This window comes from Suncus etruscus, chromosome 10 (assembly GCF_024139225.1).
Source record: "Suncus etruscus isolate mSunEtr1 chromosome 10, mSunEtr1.pri.cur, whole genome shotgun sequence".
Taxonomy (NCBI): domain Eukaryota; kingdom Metazoa; phylum Chordata; class Mammalia; order Eulipotyphla; family Soricidae; genus Suncus; species Suncus etruscus.
The window spans coordinates 24,657,140-24,674,850 of record NC_064857.1 but is presented as its reverse complement, the minus strand read 5'-3'; positions in this window follow the sequence as shown (position 1 = coordinate 24,674,850).

Below are 17,711 nucleotides of genomic sequence, written 5' to 3'. Positions count from 1 at the left end.
CTATCTAGGTCATAGGGTCCATATTTCTCTGAACTTTGGTAGGAAAAAGTAAGGTCTTTGTTCTGCTATTATTTGTCCCAATATAGTGCTATCCTCATAAATAAGTCAAAAATTGAAGGAAATTCTTCAACGTTCTTTAGGGTCATCCATTAATTATCAGCCTTCTCATATCTCCTTACCTAGTCTCCTCACCACACAAGTCTTCTAGGAATTTACATCACTTGTTTAGTATAATGTAATTTAACCCAGTCTAATAGATCCCTGATATATACAGTTGCTGATAAAGCCCAAGTTCCAAACTCTGTGAAAAAAATGTCATCTTGAGGAAAGAAGCATGGGGAAATAGACAGAGCTTCAATGTAATTCACTTGGACTTGGTCTTCCATGTTTCATTATTAATTCTTCAGATCTCAACCATTCATCCTCTTGTCTTGTCTAGTACAGCTCTCTCACATGTAAAACAAAAATATGTCATTCATTTTTGACAAATTTAATGGCAGAAAAGAAACTAGAACATATTTAATGGCAGATATTTTAAGAATTAAAAAATTTCTCCCATCAACAAAACTATGACTAAGAGTAGAAAAGTCATAATAATGAAACCTACACAGAATACACATGTCAAATGCTTATGCACAACATCATCATTGTGATCCCAGATGTTGCACACAAGGAAGTGATCAATACAGAGGAAACAGACACGCTCAAGTATGTGACTCTAATATTGTAAAACTTGGAGTTATTCTTGGAACCTACTGGCCCAGGGAAACTCAGCTAATCAGTGATTTAAAAGTCACGTGGATGTTAATATTGAAAACAGAAAGAAAGAGAGAAATCAGTGCAAATTACTCATTTAAATGCTGAATCAATTTAAAATATGACAAGTAACTTCAAATTTTGATTGTGGTTATAATGGTAATGGCATGCATTTTACATATAATAGGAACATTACATAAATAAGAAAAAGGAGATAAACTTACAGATATGAATGAGTACAGTTTTAAATTAAAAATATATACCCAAGGTTTCTGCTTTATTCATGTGTGACCATTATTTATGTATTTATGTTTGTATTCTATGTGTATATATAATACATATTGGTTTCTTCTCAGGGAATACTCATGGCTCTGTGTTCAGATTTCTCTGAGGGAGAGGGACAGGGTTTACCTATTGTACTACTTCTGGCCCTACTGTGATAATTTATTTGTTTTGTTTTTTGGGTCACACCCGGCAGCACTCAGGGGTTACTCCTAGCTCTATGCTCAGAAATCACTCCTGGCAGGCTCGGGGGACCATATGGGATGTCGGGATTTGACCACCTTTCTTCTGCATGCAAGGAAAATGCCCTACCTCCATGCTATTTCTCTGGCCCATACTGTGATAATTTTTAACTTCAGTAGGAATTTTTTTTTTTTTTGTTTTGCAGGTTAAAGTTTTTTTTTTTTGATCTTTTTTTTTTTTAATTTTTATTTTGATCATAATGGTTTACATAGTGTTGACAATAATATTTTAGGTACATATTTACATAAAATCAGGGGGGATTCCCATCACCAAATTGTCCTCCCTACACCTCAGGAATTTTTAGAACTATATATATGTATACATATATACATATAATAAAAAGATATTTTAGATAAGGATTTTTATTTTATTTATATCTGTCAAAATAGATCTCACTGATAAAATTGTGCATATAGTATAATATCAATATTTTTCAACTGTTTTCATCAATCTCCTTCCACCCACAACTCTTAGTCTTCCAGGTGTATGTGATAGTTTTCTAACAAAATGTAATAGAAACTGTATCTTGGAATTATGCCCACTTAATGTTAATGATGACTATTTTGGGTTATATAATTTTAAAATGTATTTGAAAATATTGTTTCAATTTGTTTGTATAATGAGTATATCCACATAAATTAAGTTAAATCTCTCTTTGGGAATTAGGAAAGTTGTAAAGTGAGTTGGATAATGTCTCAGATAAATATTCGTATTTCCCATACAGATGGGCTAACAGTCTCTGTCAACAGTAAAATTACTTAGCAAAGATTGAGTCCATTGGTTAGAGATAGAGGAGTTCTTAATAGTAAGATAAATCCCAATTGTATTTGGTAGGCCATGTCACTGGTATCAGCTTCATTATATTAGTCAGCATTTCAAGCAGAAATTTTGAGTATGAAGTGTGGGCTTTTTGAAGGTATATTTGAAGGAAATGCAGAGGATTACCCTTTAACTTCTGTAGAATCTAATTCACATTAGGAACTAAAGCATTGCTTTTTTTTTTTAGTTGAAATAATGAAGTTCCCAGGTATATGAAATGCTGATAATAAGTCATAAGTAGAAGTTATGGAAAATAACTTTGATTCAATATAAACAAAATTATAGCTATTCAGAAATCAAGTGAACTGTTGTATAAGTGAAATTGCCTCCATGTTATTGTGATTAACAGATTCTGAGATATTGTTTGGAGAGCATTTTATTTATTTTTTATCCTTTCCCTTCATTGTCTTGTGCCTTCTGATGCCAAGGGTTGCAAACTTGATTGCAATTTTTTTCCACACACTTTGTTGTGGGGTGCTGGGGAAAACAATAGCAGGGAGAGCATTTGAACTTGAAGCATCTTGAATGCAAGGCAGATGTTTAACCCCTAAGTTACATCCCTAGGGCCTCAAGAACATACTTACAATGATGGAGAGATAATACAGTGAGTAAGGTACTTGCCTTGCACACAGCTAACCATTGTCCTAGGAACCATGAATAGTCCCTTGGGCTCTTTCAAAATTGATGCCTGAACTTAGAACCACAGTAAGCTCTGAGCACTGCTGGGTGTGGCCACAGATCCACTTCCTCCAAAGGAAATTCTTTAAAGTATTTCATTTTTCTAAGTTCTTTTTCCACTCTGCTCTTCTCTCATGCTGTCCCTGGATTTTGTAAATATGAGAAGGCAAGTAACAGGATTCATGGCTTTTAAATACTGATTTAGTAGATTTTTATCTTACTCATTTCATTAATTTGCCATTAATAAAATAAAATGGATAAATAAGGTGATCACTATGTTATTTGAACACTTCTAAGATATGAGTTTATAGTTTATATAAATTATGATTTTATATAATGTTTTAAAGGAATTAAACAATTCTGTGTGCCAAGCACTGTGTAAGATACTGAGACTTGGCTTCCCTCATCTTTAGGCTCTCAGTCTTAGATGAGAATATAATATGAATATGTTATAGGAATGTTACCAATTCATGAATATGAGTATCTTACCAACCTGAACTTTTGTTTGGTTTTTGGATCATACACAGTGTTGCTCGGGAGATACTGCAGGTTCTGTATGCAAGAATCACTAATGGCAGCATCAGGGGATATGTGGGGGGAGGGAAATAAACTCAGATTGGCTGAATGCAAGGCAAGTGTTTTACCCACTGTACTATCTCTCTGGCTGATTTTAATGCTTTCTGTAAAAAGGAGAATCTGGTACATTCCCAAATGCACAATTTCTAACAGTGTCTATGGCTGATTTGTTTAAATGCTCTCTTCATTACTATTGATATCACCAAGTAGTAACCCACAGTTTAATGTGCATGTGTGTGTGTGTGTGTGTGTGTGTGTGTGTGTGTGTGTGTGTTTTGCTGGAGATCAAATTTAAGGTCTTACATGCAAGGCAATTGTTCTACACTTGAGCTATCCCCCCCTTCCAGCATACTTTCCTGTTGAATAAGGTGTTCTGACAGAAGTGAAAAATCTTTGGGGTCATAGAAGGCTATTAATATGCATGATTACATGAAAGTAAAAATGGTTTATATTAACTTATATGAGTGTTTCCCAAGTGAGCTATATCACACTCCAAGGGATGCTAGAGTGATGAGGAAAGGTGGTTATTTCTATTTACTCTCTTAAAAAAGGTATATCTCCAAGGGGAAGGTTTCTAAAGGACTGTTTTAATGGTAGGGCCAATAAACTTGTGAACCTCTGTTCCAAAATATTTAAAGTCATCTTAAAAAACCAAATCTCAAAGAATGTTGAAGATGTCTTTAGAAATTGGTAAAAAAAAAAAAAGTGACAAACTTTAGTTTTTTACCAAAAAGAGTGAAATAAGGTATTACTTATTTTATTAAATTAAACTAAAATGTGATTATATACTATGAATCATGAGATAAAATCTCCTGTCAAATGCATTTCTTTTCCATTATAAAGTAACTAAAACTTTGACTTCTCAAAATTAGGAAAATAGAATTTTACATTGACTCCAAGTGTTGAAATAAGGCACTGTTTTTTCTAGCAGTGGTCTTCTCCACCATATCAACTCTGTTGCTATTCACTTGAAGTACTATTTATTGAATGCAGTCATGGGGTGGAAAGTAAACAAACCGAGAAGATGCAGGTGTGTGATGTGATGAAAACTGATAGAGCCCACAGTCCCAAAGGAAAATAAACAGGAGCCATTGATTTAAATGAACTTAAATGTTGTCTGTAACCCTAAGGTCATTATCCTTCCTTCCCCCTTCCTCTGTCTTCTCCAGAAATGCATTTAGGTGGCATATAAACATTTGGACTTAAGTTTCTGAGAAACTGTGGATAATTTCTTAGAAACTCTAACTCTCATGTTCATGCTAAAAATTCGAAATGACTAATACCAAGGGCATTACCTCATAAATCATATCAAAAGTATCATTCGTTAAGCTTTAATTTGTTAAAATGCTAACCCTGAATATTTCAATTTATTCCTTATTTTGAAAAGGTAGCTTTGACAAATAACTTTTACTAAATTGAATGACATAAATAAGCCTAATCATCAAAACATCCATGAAATCAAATTTAATTCAACATAAATTCTTTTTTGTTGAACTTAAATGTGGCTGAATTTAGAGTAATTCTCTAACTTTTATACTCTCCTCCAAAATAGTTATTTTAAAATTTCTCAAGTTCACTTGCTGTGACACCATTCATTGGCGTCAGCAAACTTTGGCATGAAGTTTGGGGAAGAAAGCATTACCTCAACATATAAAGTGTGTCTTTCAAGTCTAGTTTTTATTTGTTTATTGAATAATTAATTCATTTTTATTTGGGTTTTGAGAAATTGCTGGCTGTTCTCAGGGCTTACTCCTTACTCTTTGCTCAGGGATCACTCCTGACAGACGATCAGTTCCTGAAGATCAAATTCAGAGCAGCTGCATATAATGCAAACGCCCTGTCTGCCACACTAGCATTTTAGTTAATCTTTCAATATTAGATAGGGTAAGGTATAATATAAGCCCTTTATTATTTTGAATAAATTATTTAATATAATATTTTATTTATTTAATTTAATATTAATTTAAATAACTATTGAAACTATTTAACATATTATAATAAACCCTTTTAATTTTTAATCATATTAATAGATTTACTGATTTTCTGAACTCATACCATTTTTTTTCTGAAGCCACAGAACATTCTGTAATCATTAAAGATGGTAGTAAGAATTACTGCCTTTTTCTGAAAGACACCCATAATTTATTAAGAGAAGACTAATATGTTATGGAGAAGACTACAGCATGAGAGTTTCTCTACTGCATTTGTTCAATCACCTATTTTCTTCTGTCATCTATTAAGACTTCTAGAAGAAAGTTTTAAGTAATTACTTTTAGAAAATGAAAAGTACAAATAGAGAAAAAGCTAAACTAACCCCAACGAACAACACAAATATTGAAGAATATTCTTAAGAATATTCTTTAAGAATAATCATATTGCCACGTTCTTAGAGATAAACACAAACCTCATATATCTTTAAAACTCCTGTATGGAGGGGCTGGAGTGGTGGCGCAAGTGGTATGGTGTTTGCCTTGAATTCACTAACCTAGGACAGACTGAGGTTCATCCCCCAGTGTCCCATATGGTCCCCAATACAGGAGTGATTTCTGAACACATACCGGGAATAACCCCTGATCTCACTAGGTGTGGCCCAAAAAGCAAAAACAAAAACAACCTACTGTATGGAAGTCTTCTCTCGTATACTCTTAAAGCAAATTGAGAAGGTCACACAGTAAAGCTTTCTAAAAATCCAAGTGACAACAGCCTTCTCCCAAATTTATATATCTCATGACATTACTGAAAATATCTCTTAGTCACTCTGTTATATATTGCAAACTCAGAATGTCAATTGAGGCTTAATTTTTCCTTTGCACAAGGATCACTTCTGGCAGTACTTAGGGACCATATGTGGTGCCAGGGCTAAAATGGGTCAGCTGCATGCAAAGCAAGAGCCCTTCCTGCTGTACTATCTCTCCATTCTTCATCATTCTTTTCCTTTCTTTTTACAATTTTTGATATATATTTTACAGTTGATTATTATTTCATCCTTTTCTCCTGTTTTTTCATTTCTTCAACCATATTCCTTACATCTCTTCTTCCTTGGGCTGTGCATATTGGGCAACTGTCCATCTTCAGAGAATAAAACTGGGAATGAGATCCACTTGAACTTAAGTCCTCAATTTCAAAAGCCTTAGGTTGAGATCTTGGAATACATCACTTTTTTAAAAAATTTTATTGTGGTCAAAGTGAATTACAATTCTCTCAAAGTAATATTTGAGGCACATAGTGGCACATTCCCAGCATGCATCCCACATCTACCTCCTTTACTCCCTGTAATGCTAGCAGAACTGTTCCCCACTTGTTGTACATTGGGTACCGATTCTCTTGTTGTCTTTGGATTTGGCATTCATGTCTGTTCAGTTTTTATTTCCACCAAATAAACATATGATTGTCTGATCTAGTTACCATCCATTTTCCTCCCTCAAATTAGGAGGTTGATTAAGGTGATTCCAGTAGTGTTGTTCTATTGAATAAAAAAAAAGATCTGGGAGAAGAAAAGAAAAAAAAAGAAGGAAAGAAAGAAGAAAAAAAAAAGAAAAACTAAGTGTCATAAATATCCCTTTTGAAGAAGAAAGGGAAAAAAGAAGAAAAAGATAACAGAACAAAAAACAAAAACCTACAGACATCCTCCTCCTCCTCCTCCTCCTCCTCGTCCTCCTCCTCCTCCTCCTCCTCCTCCTCCTCCTCCTCCTCCTCCTCCTCCTCCTCCTCCTCCTCTCTCTTCTCCTCCGACTCAGACTCCACTCTCAGTAATCACTCCAGGCAGGCTCAGGGAACCATACTAGATGCTGGGAATCAAACCGGATCAGTCCTGGGTCAGCAGCTTGCAAGGCAAACACACTACCCGGCCTGGAAAGCAAGTATTGATTCAAACTCTCTTTAACATCTTTGGACTGAGAGAATATAGTTAGCTCAATCTTGGCATCCAAAGTACTAGTGAATAATTTATGTTCTAGTTAATATTTAAAAGTACACTTAATGTAGAAATTAACTTAACTCCCATATTATAATATTACAATAAGAGTATTTGAAACACTAAGGAATTACATAGCTCAAACTGGGCATGTTTTCCATCTTTCAATAGAAACAAAGGGATTAACTAAATACTTTCCTAATCAGCACCTCTTTTAATGAACTATCAATATGAGCAGTGAGTAAGTAGTCAGGGTGAGTAACTGGTCAGGGAACAATTTGTTTTATTAAGTGTAATTATTCATTTAAGTATGGTTAGCCCTATAATTCATTGTCCATATCTCCAAACAATTTTCAAAACAGGGCTCTTTAAGCCAAGTTTGTATGTAATATGGTAACTTAGCATTGCCTGTTAGCAATCCAGAAGCAGTATATCTGATTTATTAAACTTAGACAGTTGGAGTCCAGTGGAGAGAACCCTTTAAAATCTACTTCTCAATTTCCCACATAAGAAAAATCTTGCACTTCACTCCTTAGAACACTCAAGACTGATAATCAACTGTGAGACTATTTTGTCCCCAAAGCAGGACGCAAATTTTCTGCACTCTGCCCCACCTGCATATCTCTCACTTCTGCACTTCAGGTCATAGTTGAATTCTTTTTCCTCACTGTCATTACTTAAATTACATCAGCAGGTATTGCTCTCTCTACTTTTAAATGAATCTTTAAATGCATTCAAGTGCCCCTGCTTCATACTTCCAGCATCTCTCACCAAATACTCACAAATAGCATCCTAACTAGTGATCTCTGTTGCTGCTTCCTTCCAAACCTATGCAGCAATCAAGACCATCTTGATATGTAGTATTTCATTGTATATATGTACCATGTATATATATATATATATATATATATATATATATATATATATACCACATCTTTATCTGTTGTTGGACATGTTGGTGTATTCTAACTCCTAGCTATTGTACTGAGTTACATTTTAATAAATTCTTTTTGATGTATTGTTAGATTAAATCTGATAATATTTGGTAAAGATATTTGGATCTATATTCATCAGGGGCAGAGGTCTATAGTTTTTCTTTTTATTGTGTCTGCTTTTGCCATGACACTAATCTTTGCCTTATGGAAATGATTCCGAAAGGGTCCTATAAATTCAACTTTCTGGAAGAGGCTTTAAATGATTGGAAGTTGGTCTTTTTTGAAGAGCATGGATGAACTTGCTAATAAACTCATCCAGGATGACATTTGGAGGAATTGGGGGAAAGACTTTTTAAAATTTTTTAATAAAATCTTTATTTAAACACAATGAAAGACTATTTATTACCATTTCAATTTCCTTAATATAAATTGGGCTGTTAAAGTGCTATAAGCTCCTCTTGGTTCAAATTTAGAAGGTGAAAAATGTCTGAAATTTATCTTTTTCTTCCATTTTTAAATTTCATGACATAAAGATTGTTATAGAGGTGAGTAACTAGTCAGGGAACTATTTGTTTTATTAAGTGTAATTATTCATTTAAGTATGGTTAGCCCTATAATTCATTGTCCATATCTCCATGATATCTATAAGATCTAATGATCTTATGTTATTTTGTGGTGATACTTTCCATTTAATTTTTGATTTGACTTCTTAGGTTCTCTCTTTTTCTTAATGAGTGTATAATGTTTTCCTCATATTGTTTATTCTTGCAGAGAACCAGTTCCTTGTTTATTGATATTTTATAAAAGTATGTTAGTTTACATTTCACTAATTTCTGCTCTAATTATTATTTCTTTCTTCATCTTGTTTGGTGACACCACTATTGGTCTTTCTCACTGTTCTTAAACTTGGTTATTAGGTTATTTATATAAGTCATATTTTACTTACTAATGAGTGAATTTCTTGTTATGAACTTCCCCCTTAATGCTTGTTTTGCTGTGTGTATCTCATATGTTTTTGTAACTTGTGTCTTTATTCTTCTTTATTCAGAGGATTCGATTTTTTCACTGATTTCCTCTTAAATGCATTAGTTGTTCACTAGGAAGTTATTTAGTTTCTTATTTAATTTTAAATATCCTTTTTTATCAACTTCCCAAGTAATAAAATTTCCTGATGTCTGAAAATATTTTAATTGGTAGAGCATATAGATGGTATGTCCTAGTGTATATTGAAAAATAGTTTCTAATTCTTTTCTGGGAAACATATTTTAATTTAAATTGATTAAATATGTTGAACAGTTGATCAGATAAGGGGCTAATCTCTAAAATATACAAGGCACTGACAGAACTTTACAAGAAAAAAACATCTAATCCCATCAAAAAATGGGGAGAAAAAATGAACAGACACTTTGACAAAGAAGAAATACAAATGGCCAAAAGACACATGAAAAAGTGCTCCACATCACTAATCATCAGGGAGATGCAAATCAAAACAACGATGAGATACCACCTCACACCCCAGAGAATGGCACACATCACAAAGAATGAGAATAAACAGTGTTGGCGGGGAAGTGAAGAGAAAGGAACTCTTATCCACTGCTGGTGGGAATGCTGTCTAGTTCAACCTTTATGGAAAGCAATATGGAGATTCCTCCAAAAACTGGAAATTGAGCTCCCATACGATCCAGCTATACCACTCCTAGGAATATACCCTAGGAACATAAAAATACAATACAAAAACCCCTTCATTACACCTATATTCATTGCAGCACTATTTACCATAGCAAGACTCTGGAAACAACCCAGATGCCCTTCAACAGACGAATGGCTAAAGAAACTGTGGTACATATACACAATGGAATATTATGCAGCTGTCAGGAGAGATGAAGTCATGAAATTTTTCTATACATGGATGTACACAGAATCTATTATGCTGAGTGAAATAAGTCAGAGAGAGAGAGAAAAACGCAGAATGGTCTCACTCATCTCTGGGTTTTAAGAAAAATGAAAGACATTCTTGCAATAATAATTTTCAGACACAAAAGAGAAAAGAGCTGGAAGTTCCAGCTCACCTCAGGAAGCTCACCACAAATAGTGATGAGTTTAGTTAGAGAAATAACTACATTTTGAACTGTCCTAATAAAGAGAATGTATGAGGGAAATGGAGAACCTGTTTAGAGTACAGGCGGGGGTCGGGTGGGGAGGAGGGAAACTTGGGACATTGGTGATGGGACCGTTGCACTGGTGATGGGTGGTGTTCTTTACATGACTGAAACCCAAACACAATCATGTATGTAATCAAGGTGTTTAAATAAAAAAATATGTTGAACATTTCCAATTTTTGGCTATTAACAAAACTAATACAGTAAATTTAAACCTTTAGCACTTACATTCTGTGGGTATATTTGAAGGATAAATTCCTGGTGGTAGATGTCCTAGATCCAAGGATATGATTTGAAAGTTGCCCTATGTAGATAGTATACTGACTAACCTTTCAGTAGCATATAATGAAATCCCCTTTCTCTTATGCCTTTTCTAAAGTAGTTTTATTACAGAGGGCTGAAATTTACATCTTTTAAAGAAAGAATGAGGGAATTGCATTACTTCAAAGGAGCAAGAGAACAAGATGGAAAGAAGGAAGGAAGGATTAGGTTCAATCTAAATGTGAGATTTACCTTTATAACAGTCCACATTTTAAGGGTTTAAATGGGAACATATAATTAAAGATTGAATTGAAAGAGACATACCTGAACTAATTCAATTTATTTTTATGGCAAGTTTTCTGCAGGGGCATATAGAACTTAATCAGATGATTTAAAAGCTAAACAAGTTGTATCTTCAGTGAATCTGCCAGAAAATGTCTATGGTGTGATTGACATGTACTTTTTGTTGTTGAATCTTAAAAGATCATGTATCTGCACAAACAGTTTCTGGGGCATCACTACAACAGTTATAGAGATAGCTAAAATCCTGCTGCATGTTGTAAATTGAGTGTCGCAAGATCCCAAGATAGTCACATTATCCTAAAAAGGACTTCTCTACTTTATCATTAGACATGTTAGCTATGAGCCAAATAATGCAGCTGAGGTCTGAGCTTCTTGCTTTTACTGATTTCAATGCATGTCCCCATGATTATGGTTAGGATTCCTATACTGAAGAAAGCTGAAAATGTCCTCACAGCACAAGTACTCAGATAGCAGACCCAATGATAATGCCCATTGTACAAGAATCGTCACTAACCATGGACCAGAAGATGTCTTGGCACTTACAATACTCACAAACCCAGGAGTTGCTGCAATTATTATCATGTCCATAATGTGGGTAACTGTGGCATGAAAAGCTAGTAAGTGTGACACAGCTAGTAAAGGTGTAAGAACTAGTAAGGGTAGCACGGTATGTACTTTTAAAGGAGCTACAGCTAGTAAGGATAGTGTTAGGACTTGAATTTACTCATCTACTATCTTTATGCTTTATTCTTTTTATACGATCTTTTATTGTGACCAAAGAGAATTATGAATCTTTTACTGTAATATTTAAGATACATAGTGACAATGAATCGGGGCCATTCCTACCACCACTGTTGTCCTCCCTCCATCCCTGTTCCCAGCATGCATCTCATATCTCCCTCATTTTTCTCCCAGACTACTAGTGTAACTGCTTCCCTCTTGTGTATAGTTTGCTGTAGATTGGGTATCAATTCTGTTGTTATTGACTTTGGGTTTGGTGGTTAAGTCTGATCATTTATTATTTCTACTCAATGTTCATATGACTGTTTGGTCCTGGTACCTTCCATTATTTCCCCCTCACTTCATGAGGCAGGACATGATGATTCAAGTTACGTGGTTCTATTGGAAAGACAAAAATACTGGGAGGATTCTGCCTAGAGGTTATAAATATCAATTTAATAATATCAATTTCCTCTTTTCTGAAGAGGAAAGGGGAAAAAGAAGAAGAAAATACCAAAACCAAAACAAACAAAAAACAAAATAAAGCAACTACAAAAAAAAAATCACCCAGTTACTAAAAACTACCATGTGCTTAATTCTTACATTCTACTCTCATAACTTTCTTAGAGGAATATATTTAAGTGTTCTTCCCAGATTTACTTTATTAAAGTTTCTGTGTAGTTTTGGGTAGTGCTAAATAACTAATCTTTTTATCTCTGATTCTTCCATTTTGCCCAGAGAAGTGAGATCCAAGAGATTAATCAAAACTGCTTTGCAAAGCAGAGAAAAGGCAGAGAGGAAGAAGAAACAAACTTACTAATGAATAGAAGGAAAAATTAGCTACAGATGGATAAAGGGAAAAATATAGTAGAAAATGGAGATCAACCACTTCTCGGCCTTTTGGCTAAGATAAAGTATAGAAAATGGAGATCAGGGAAGAGGAAATAATAAGAATATGGAGATCAAATTGGAATTCAGTGTAATTGCAATCCCAGTCAGGAAATAAGTAGAATAAGAGAATACAGCAGATGCTCAAAAGAGAAGGTTCAGACTGTTCAAGTGAACCGTTTTTTTCATGAAGTCAGGCCAACCCACCAAGCTGCTCCAATAAAGGACTGATTATTGGAAACTCTCTGATCATTGGAAAACAATGGTGACATCTAATTGGTGCTCAAATGCTTAATGAGACTCTGAATAATAATAATAATAATAATAATAAACATTTATGGGAAGTACCAGGAAATCAAAAAAAAAAAAAAAAGAAGAAGACTAAATATGAATCTAATATCCAGACCTGGACAACTAAAATAAATAATGAAGAATGAAACTGATTAAAGTTGTACATAAAATCAAAGGAAATATTAGGGTAGTTGAGCTGCAAGTGTTAGACACATCAACACAAAGACAATGTTTACGTCATGTAGAAGAGTAGAAAGTGCTGGGTAACACAGACATGGGGGACAGTTAACTTGTCTTCAGCTCAATGGTCCTGAGTTCATGCCCCTGTACAAAATGACTGAAAGGGGGGTAAGTCAATAGTATGTTCCTTTGTTCTTTGAGAACCACTGAAATTTAAATTGTTGAATACACTAATATAATCTAATGGTAAGTAATATAACTTTTAGCAGTTTTCTAGTCTTCCCTTCTAATCTCAAATTATGCCTTTAATCATAAAAGAAACTGGGTCTCCAGAGTAAAATTGAAAGAACAGGGCCAAAGCAGCAGCTCAAGCAGTAGGTTGTTTGCCTTGCATGTGCTGACAGGACAGACCGTGGTTTGATCCCCTGGCATCCCTTATGGTCCCCCAAGCCAGGAGCCATTTATGAGAACATAGCCAGGAGTAACCTCTGATTGTCACCAGGTGTGGCCAAAAAAGAAAATTAAAAAAAAAAAAAGAAATTGAGTGAAAGAGAAAGACGAATACGAAATAACAGGACAGAAGCTAAGGGAATTCAGGAGCCTTGGTGGTGTTAAGAGAGAACAGAATTAAATATCCAAATCACTGAGTCAACAACAATGAAATAATGAGACCCAAACATCCAAATATTAACATTTAAATTTTAAAAGGTGCTTGTTGATTGCAGGCTGGGGTGGGTGATGGAGGCAGGAAAGTATGGGATGGGCTCTGGGAATATAGATGGAGGGAGGTTGATACTGATGTTGGGATTTGTGCTGAAACATTGTATATATAAAACTTACTTATGAATAACCTTGTAAATCACAATGCTTTAAATTAAAAGATATTTACTAAAAATAATTAAAAAGAAATCAAACCAGAGTGGTAGGGAAGGAGCTCGGAAGCTTGCCTTGCATGTGATCAATTCAAGTTTAATCACTGTCAGGAGTGATACCTGGATCAGGGCCAGCAGTAACCCCTGAACACCATTGGCTATAGCCCCAAAACTAAATCAAACAAACAAAAAAAACAACTTTTTCATCTTCTAAAAATTAGTATTTGAACAGCATTTAAACTAATTATCTGCCACCTGAAACTCCCACCCCCCCTTTTTTTTTGGGGGGGGCACACCTGGTGATGCTCAGAGGTTACTCCTGACTATGCACTCAGAAATCGATTCTGGCTCCAGGGACCAGAAGGGACTCCAGGGATCTAACCTAGGTCCATCCTGGGTCAGCTGCACGCATGCAAGGCAAACGCCCTACTGCTGTGCCATCGCTCCAGCCCCATGAAACTTCCATTTTAATAACCAATCAGTATGAAAATTGAACAACCTCCTCGTTTTCATTTATAAGCTTTCCTGTAAGGTCATACCCCTATCACATTATTTCTGAACTTGAAAGTTTACATTCAAGAACTATTTTTATGTGTAATAAATTTATACTAAATATATTCTACTTCTCTGATGGTTTTAATTTAGCTCTTTGGGGGGGTTAAGATGAGAGATTTCTTCAAGTATGAGGCTAATTTGGCCCCATAAAATATTTGATAAAGCACTTAAGACAAGAGACTTAAAGCAAAGAAAGGAAATAGAGTCCAACACACGATGCCAACAAAGGCAACTTAATTGTAGTTTTAGGATTCTGGAGAAGAAGGGTCCATCTTTGTAATAATATTAATGGCTTTTGACTAGTTAAGTACCTTCAAATGATTGCTTGGAGCCAGCGGTCCATTTGTTTTGTGGCAATGATGTTTTTCTTTATCTTTAAGAGTGCAATTGAGGCTTTGAAGTAACAAGGTCAAATTCAACCACATTTGTCCAGACTCTATGCAAAAATTACTAGGTTTGAGTTTCCTAAGAACATGAAGGAATCATTTTAGCTAAGCTTTTACCACCCAGAAGTCCTTTTAAAAGACTTTCATAAGCATCCCGAATTTGCACATCACCTCCTTGACCTTTTTAGCAGGAGGTTGGGGCTGGAGCACGTGTGGTTTCAATTGTCTGATAAGATGCATCGCTTCGGTTTTAGCCTCTTTGGAGGGTAAACCAGCTGTTTTCTATCTCTTCTTCTCTAATCATTAAGCATTAAGCAAGCCATGAAAATGTTATCACAGTATTTTATTAAAGTAGCTACCAAGCCTCCTGATGAATGGAAATAGAAACAGAGCAAACAAAAGAAGAAATCTCTGACAAAAGCCAGGATCTCAGACCATTTTTTTTTTAATTTTACACTTGGTTTAATACTATGAAACTTTTCTTTTGAATAACTGACAAACCGAATAGGTAATAAAACTTATGATATTCCTTTTAATTTTTGTTTGACTTTGCTGGAAAGTTTATACTTAAATTTATTGTTCAGTGATAATACTAGAATCTTGTACTTCAATTCCTAGTAGCATGAACTATTCTTTATTTGATCTTAATTTAAATATTTGCTATGAACTATCTTTTGTCTATTTTTGTTTGTTTGTTTTTGGGTAACACCCATTGATGCTCAGGGGTTATTCCTAGCTATGTGCTCAGAAATCGCTCCTGGCTTGGGGGACCATATGGGACACTGGGGATCGAACCCAGGTCCATCATGGGGCAGCTGAGTGCAAGGCAAATGCCTACTGCCTAAGCTATGAACTATCTTAATGTTATATTTATTTAATTGTTAATTGTATTAAACTTCTCAGCAATTAACTAGCTCTTAAAACAGTAACAAAAATAGGGCCAGAGAGATAGTATAATGGTTAAAGCTTGTCTTGCATATGACTGATCTAGGTTCCATTTCTGGAACCTCATAAAGTCCCTGAGCATTGCCAGGATTGATCCCTGAACACAAGTCCAGGAGTAAGTGCTGAGCACAGCTGGGTATGGGAAACAAGAGCTCACAATTGTGACTGTAACTTCTAAACACCAAGTAATTTATTAATTATGTTGAAATAGAAGTCACTCTAATAGACCCATCGAATAGATGACTTTGTGAGTGGTATTTTGAACAGTCTGAAAAATAAACATGAGTACTTGGAAAATGTATTTGCTACCATCCAAGACTCCTATACTTAAGAACATAATGGAACCTGATGCTTTTATAAGGTAATAGCTGTTATATTAGGACTCTTTCCACTCCATGTGATGGATAATTCAACTCAAACAGGCTTAAGGTAAAAAGGAAATATAAAGGCGCTTGCAATTGAGCTAGAGTAGGGATGAACTTTGAGATACAGCTCGATCTTAAGATTTTTGAGTCATCCCTTTCACAATGTCCTGCCAATTGCCTGTCTCCCTTCCTCTCTTGCAGTTCAATTATCCCTCTCTCCCATCTTGACTCCATACTCCCTGGAATTTAGTTTCCTTAAAAATGGTACAATGCTTGTCAGCAGTCACTACCTTATAGCCTATCCATGCAATGACCCCAGCAGAAAGAGAGATTATTTTTAGCAGGCCAACAAAAGCCCAGCTAAGTGATTCCAGTTGGTTCCAACCAATCCACAATGCTTTATTTGAACCTTGGCTAAATTATATGCTCACTCATGGACACAGTTCCACTAAAACCACAGAAACTAAGAATTGGGAATGGGTTCTTTTCAAGAGGAAATAATAGGGTCGTTATCAGAAGGGGATTAGGCAAAACTCACAGACGTCCACTACAATATTTCACTCAACCAGACCATTTTTTTTTGGACCTGTTTATCCAGGAAATTTGACTGCTGCTTAAATGTTAAGATTGATCAATGAGCCAGCCAGGAAAGAAACTCCTGGACTTGATTATTCACATGAGACTCGCATTAACTCCTGATGAATTTATTAATGAAAACTATAGTGACGTTAATGAGTGACACAAACCAAATTTTGCTTTCTATCTCCAAAGTTGTGCCAGTATGTTAGCATATTCAAATACTTAGTTATATATTATGTTACAATCTTGTGAAAATATTTCATCATTGTTTGGAAAGATTTTCAAGTTGCATTTAGCACTAAGTTGCATTTCCAAGTTACATTTAGTCAGATAGAAATCAAGGTTATTTTACTGAATTCTTTCATTTTCTTAAACATTTTAATTATTATAAATAATAAAAATAATAATAAAGCTTATTTTAATAATAAACAATAACATATAATGATAACATTTTATTACATATAAGAAAAGAAATAGAAATATACATTTATGACAAAAATCTATTTATATTGTTCTTTTTTTAAAAAATAGTTTTATTTATAGAAATTTACAGAAAGAACTGTGAGGAGAGAAAAAGAGAGAAATGGGCTTTCCCACAGGGCAAAGACGTCTATGTTATGTTCTAGAAGTTCTTCAGAAAACAATGAGCAAAAAGCAAGAGAAATAATACAGCAGGTAGGGCTTTTGTTTTGCCCAGGTTGATTTAGGTTTAATCCCAACCTCTATAGACCCCCCCCTCCAAAACCTGCTATGAGTAATCCCTTACTCAGATCTAGAAGCACTGAACACTGCCTGGTATGGCTAAAACTTGCCTTACCTCTCTCTGACCCAGACAAAACAAGCAGAGAAAAAAAATTAGACCTCATCTAAGTTTACTTGATGGGTTAATTTTGTAGGCCATTCATATCAGTGATGGGCATATAATCCTTGAGTGATTAGAAAAATTACAAAACAACAACAACAACAACAGATCAAAGACAGAAAAATTAGGCTTGGTCTCAAAAT